The 6,000-nt window shown below is 41.8% G+C and overlaps 1 protein-coding gene across 2 annotated transcripts in view; it reads left to right on the top strand.

The window, feature by feature from the left end:
* The first annotated feature begins 3,019 nt into the window (after positions 1-3,019).
* The window catches only part of UBAP1 (ubiquitin associated protein 1), a 55,276-nt gene continuing 52,295 nt past the window's right edge, over positions 3,020-6,000 (top strand). For both annotated transcript variants that reach the window (XM_059924583.1, XM_059924581.1), the window contains exon 1: positions 3,020-3,107. The gene's annotated coding sequence lies outside the window, so the exon portion shown is untranslated. The remainder of the gene's footprint in view (positions 3,108-6,000) is intronic.

Genomic DNA, 6,000 nt, shown 5'->3' with positions numbered 1-6,000 from the left:
GGCCATCCTTTATAAATTTCAACCCTGGATACTTTCCATTTCCTTTCCTTGCTTTATTCTTCTTTGTAAAACCTTTCACCACTATTATTATTTTCCTCTAGAATGTAAGATTTGTGAGAGCAGGTTTTTTTTTGGGGGGTTGTATTTTTATATACTGTTGTATCCCTAGTGCATAGAACAGTGCCTGGTATACTGCAGGCACTCAATTAATACTTGCTGGATAAATGAATGACAAATTTATTTGTTCAAGGAGTACCACTATGTTATACCTGTGTACTCCTTATCTCTTTCCTGATTTCCAAGCTCACATTTCCTCCTGAGCGTCTCTGCAGAAAATCTGCCATCATCTTAATCTCAGTTTGCCCAGCTAGACTCATTATTATCTCCCTTAGTACTTCAGTAAATCTTAGGCCTTATTTCTGTTAATAAGACACCTCCAAAACTTGGCTCTTTCTTCTTCGTGATTTCTCCTTCCATATAGCAGGTCTCTAAATCTTGTTGAGTCCATTTCCTAAGTCTTGCTCCAGCTTATCTCCTAGTCTCCATTCCCACTGTCTATGCTTTAGTTCAGGTGTAAGTCTTTTACTCAGTGTAGAAGTCTACAAGGTAGTCTCCAATCCATTTTATTCACTGCTACCATTTTAATTCTCCTGATGAAGAGATTTGCTCAGATCACTGCTCTCTCCACAAACCTTCTGTGGCTGCCCATTATCTGTTGAATTAAGTAGGCAAGTAATCCAAAAGTGATGATTTGCTATTCTCTGTTCAGTTTATTTTTTTAACATGTATTTTTTAAAATGTTTTATTTATTTATCTATTTATTTATTTATTTATGGCTACATTTGGTCTTCGTTGCTGCGTGCGGGTTTTCTCTAGTTGCAGGAGTGGGGGCTACTCTTTGTTGCGGTGCGCGGGCTTCTCATTGCGGTGGCTTCTCTTGTTGAGGAGCATGGGCTCTAGGCGCATGGGCTTCAGTAGTTGTGGTGCATGGGCTTCAGTAGTTGTGGCTCATGGGCTCTAGAGCGCAGGCTCAGTAGTTGCGGCGCACAGGCTTAGTTGCTCCGTGGCATGTGGTATCTTCCTGGACCAGGGCTCTAACCCGTGTCCCCTGCATTGGCAGGTGGATTCTTAACCACTGCGCCACCAGGGAAGCCCGGCAGGCAGATTCGTAACCACTGTGCCACCAGGGAAGTCCCTTAATATGTATTTTTATTTATTTATTTATTTTGGCTGCACTGGGTCTTCGTTGCAGCACGTGGGATCTTCGTTGTGGCATGTGGGGTTTTTTTTTTTTAGTTGCAGCATGCGGGCTCATGGTTGCGGCATGCAAACTCTTAGTTGCAGCATGCATGTGGGATCTAGTTCCCCGACCAGGGATCTAACCCTGGACACCTGCATTGGGAGCACAGAGTGTTACCCACTGGATCACCAGGGAAGTCCCTCTCTGTTCATTTTAACTGCCCCCTTCTGGAATGCCCACTTTCTCTCATTGTGGATTAAAACTGCTGCACTCTTCAAAATACAATTAATCTTCTCTGGAGCTCTGGAGAGAAAACAGGGCTAGAGAATTAGACACCAGAGTGTACACATTCTTTATGTACAGTACCAAGAAAGTATAGAGATGTAAATCTCTCCTAATCCTTTAGCCAAAGGTCAATTTTTCCAGAGCAACTGATGCCATCATCACTCTGACTTTTTTCTAGAGTTACTGTTTATGCTTCTATTTTTCCCACCAGTTAGGAACTTTTGGGAACAATGACTCATCTCATTCAGTTATGAACCTCAATGCACTTGATTCTAGGAGACATCCAATAAGTATAGAAGGCAGTAAAGGTTTGGGATTGGATTACCTGGTTTAAACCCGTTGGATGTCCGAACTGGAGGGAGATTTAGAGCTCACCTTTCAACCCATTCATTGTGTTGCTGAAATTTGGCCTCTGTTCACTGGTGCCTAATAGAAACATGTAGACAGTTTTGGGTGAAGTAGAAAAGAACAGCTTTATTGCTTTGCCAGGCAAAGGGGGTCACAGTGGGCTAATGCCCTCAAGACTGTGTGTCCTGCCTTGGAGGAGGTAGTGAGGAGTCTTACAGTGTTCAAGGAGCAGGGAGTGGTCAGCTCGTGGACATTCTTCTGATTGGTTGGTGATGAGGTAATCGGGAGTTGGCATCATCAACCTTCTGGTTCCAACTGGTCTGGGGTCTACATGCTTGTGGGCAGCCTACAGTTAACTTCTTCCACCTGGTGGGGGCAGGGGTTCAGTATCTGCAAAACAGCTCAAAGGACATAGCTCAGAATATTATCTATAGTCCTTCAGGAAGAACTAAAGGTCCTTGACTTTGTTTAATGGCTAAAATATTATTATTGTGTCTTGTTTGACTGTTTTTCTTTCTTTCTGCATTTTTTTCAGTTCTCTGATTAAATTTATTCTTCGACAAAATTTTTTTTTACAGACAAAAGGCAGGCAGAGGACATGGGTGGGGGTCTTTTCTGGTAAGGCCTCATAGGGTCGTGCTCCCTTACAATTTGTAAATGGGGAAAGTGAGGCCCAGAAAGAGTAGGACTTTGTACCAAGTCAATGACCCAAGACCAGAAGCCAAACATCCTGATTTCCAAGTGGGTCTCCTTGGTAAGCCTTTGTGCTTCCCTTCGAGATTCAAGTGTCTCGGACTCCCACCTGGGCCCCTTCTCCAACCCTTACGCATTACCCTCTCAGTGACCCCCACCTTTCGTCCCTCCTCTAGGGTGTGCCGGGTTCACTGGTTCCAACAGCGACGCTCTGAATCCTAGCAGATGTTCCGCCCTTGTGGAGATTAGTCACGTCACCGTTGACTCCTCCCATTGGCTCGAGGGATGGAGCGCGGCGCTATGACGTCAGACGCCCAAAGGGGAGGAGCGGTGAGGGGAAGGAGGAGGGAAGTGGGGTTTCAACATGGCGGCTGTGGCACTGGCGGTGGTTACGGTGACGGCCTGGCCTGGGGAGGGCAGAGTTGGAGGTGGTGGTCTTCGCTCTCCCTAGGGGCCGTCAGGAGCTCAGCGGGGACCGAGCCTGGGAGGCCGGCCGGCGGCAGCACCTTTCGGCTTCTGGGACAGCGGCGGCAGCGTTCAGGTGAGGGGGCCTCCCGCTGGGGGAGGGGGAGATGGGCGGAGTTGGAGGAGGGAGCAGGTACCGGGAGACGGATGGGGGAGGGATAGGGAGGAAGCTGGAGGCTGAGTGGAATGAGAGGAGCGGCAGCTCAGGGGGTGTGAAGGCGAAGGGGCCAGAGAGGGGTGACTTGGGGAGGATTCTGGGAGAAGGGTCGGAGTGAGGGGACCAGAGTTGAAGGGGGCGGAGGGCAGATGGGATGCGGGAAAATAAATGAGTTCGGATTAAGGGGACTAATACTCTACTGGAAAATAGGTGCAGTAGACATCTATCTGGCTGGAGCGAGAGCTCGGTGGGAATTAGAGGATGTTGGGGAGAGGGACCCAGGTTTTAGTAAAGGTTAGTGATGGGGAAGACTTGAGGGTGAGTTGGGGACAGGAGATACAGATTTAGTTTTCCCTGAGGCGATGAGGTTAGAGGGAAAGGGAGGAGACCAGATCCGGGGCGAGTGATCTTTGGGGATATATTTGGCCTTGCCTGGTCTTCTCCAGGCATGTTAATCTTGCTTCTTTTGTTTGTTTCTTGGGTGGAGACTTATCTGTACAGTCCCCCTGGGCTTCAGAAACAGCCCCTAATCTTTCTTGTGGATCATTAATTTATAGTTCATTTATTTGATCTCTGTCAGCGATCTCTGACCTTTGTGTTGTCGCCACATGTTTTTGTTTCCAGACAGTTTCTTAAAAGTGTGGCTAGGCATAAAAATACATTTTATATTAAACCGAAATAAAATTTTGAGAGTTTTTAGACACCATGGAGTGTTGCAAAACCAGATTTGGTAATTTAGTTATCTATTAAATAGCTTCTGTTCTAACTCCACTTACTAGGGCTTCTTTCTTTCCTCAGTTCTAATTATTAGAATTTGAGAATTTGGATAGATATGATGGATGTTTCTCTTTAGAATTTTGTCAGATTTGATGATGTGAAAAACGGGGCACTTAGTCTTTAGTGATAGACAGCTCTTTCTAGTTAATGTCCCAAACTAGTTAAACTGAAAGTTTCTGGATTATTTTGTAGCAAAGAATGTAAAATGTCTGAAGTCTAAAAGAATTACATTGTCTGCATTAACCTACTTTTTAAAGTGGGATTTTATAAATTTTTGTTTCTAATACATCCTATTCATTCTTTGTTACTTAGTTATTCAACGTTTATTGACTGCCAAGTGTGTGTTGCATTAATAAGTCATTATAATTATGGAAATGGGAAAATTAATATTTCTCTAGTGAGAATATCACTGCACAGCCTCATTGGAAGAAAAAGTGTTTTTCGGAAGTGAAGACTAAGGAAGGCTTATAATATTATGTAAATATAAGAACTTACTGAATTTTTCTTTTGTTTAGTATTTGACTCATTATTTCATCATGACCTACTTTATGTATATCTGAAAGATTTTATTTTTCTTTTTGATTTTGAAGAAGACAGTAACAGTATCCTAATACAATATTAGGTCTGTGGACAATTCTCATCAGTAGTTTTTAGTTCCCATTTCTTAGGCTGGCAAACATCACTTTATCTTGGGTGACTTTTCTTTGATGTCTTGACTGTGGTAAGGTATTTAAAATGAGGATTCCTGAAGTTTAATTCAGTGACTAAAATTCTCTCTGAATTTTTTCAGCATTATAAATGTATCTTCATTACCTCAGAGTGTAGTTGTCAGTATTACACATTTTTCCTGTTATTTAATTATATTGTTGAATGTTTTGCGGTTTTTTTATATGTAGATTATTTTAAGTGTAAACATTTTCCCCACAGAGCAACCAAAACCAAAACCAGACCATCAGTTTATCATTAATCAGGTAATTTTCTTCAGACAGTCTTTCTCAAGAAAGGCAAAAGGTAGCATACAGTACCTTAAATTAGGTATTAAATAAACTTCTTCTTGGAGTCAAGAAAACCTTGAGTTGAAGCTTAGAAATCAACTGGATTTAGTTTCCCACATAGCATGGGAATCCTTGCATCTGTATCACGAAGATAAGTGAAAATCTATCCTCTTTTCCAGAATCTAATTCCTTATAGGAAGGAGCCTTTCAGTCAGAGAAAGATGTAAGCAGGGTGTTGCTCTTCTAACCTGTAGCACACAATTTCTTGTAATATTGGAAAATAATTTGAATGTAAGAATAATATTTTCCTATGAATTGAGAATTATAATTTCAGATTTAAAAAATTTTAGGTGAGGGCAGCTAGATTTACAAAGGGATATGTGCTAAAATTGGGTCTATATTAATGAGCTAGGCATTGTTAAACACTTTACATAATCTCACTTAATCCTTACAATTTGTTTAGGTAAGCAGGTTGTGAGAGGCATGCTTTTTAGGTGTTGAGGAAACTGAGGATTAGAAAAGTTGAGTAACTTAACCAAGGTTACTAAATTTGTCCAATTTCAATGCCTTTACTGCATCTGTTACATCATTTTGCCATTCGGTTCCTATCAAGTAAATTTAAAGTGTAAGCATGAGTTTTAAAGTAATACCATTTTAAACTACTTGTTCTCACTGAAATAGTAGTGTAACTGGAATGATAAATAGTTCATTACAATTTTAGTCACTTAAGATATTATCAGTATTCTAGGAGGAAGTAAATACCTGAATATTTTGTACTTAACAAAATAAACTGGATAAACTGGATAAGGGACTAAAAGTTTTTATACTTGTATTGCTGAGTCAGGTTGGACCTGCTTCAGCAAGGGCCAAAATTTGTATTTGGCAGCAATCCTCATGTGTTCTCAGAATTTTGGATTGGTCATTGTCAGTTGCTTAATGCTTACCAAACACTTCCAGTGTTTGAGTCACTGAATTGGCTCATGGTAATTGTGAATCTTGTGGTTTACTGAGTCAAGAGCCAGCAGTGTGTGTGTTTTGGT

The sequence above is a fragment of the Balaenoptera ricei genome, chromosome 6, assembly GCF_028023285.1.
Source record: "Balaenoptera ricei isolate mBalRic1 chromosome 6, mBalRic1.hap2, whole genome shotgun sequence".
NCBI classification, from domain to species: domain Eukaryota; kingdom Metazoa; phylum Chordata; class Mammalia; order Artiodactyla; family Balaenopteridae; genus Balaenoptera; species Balaenoptera ricei.
This window is presented reverse-complemented; position numbering and strand designations above follow the sequence as displayed.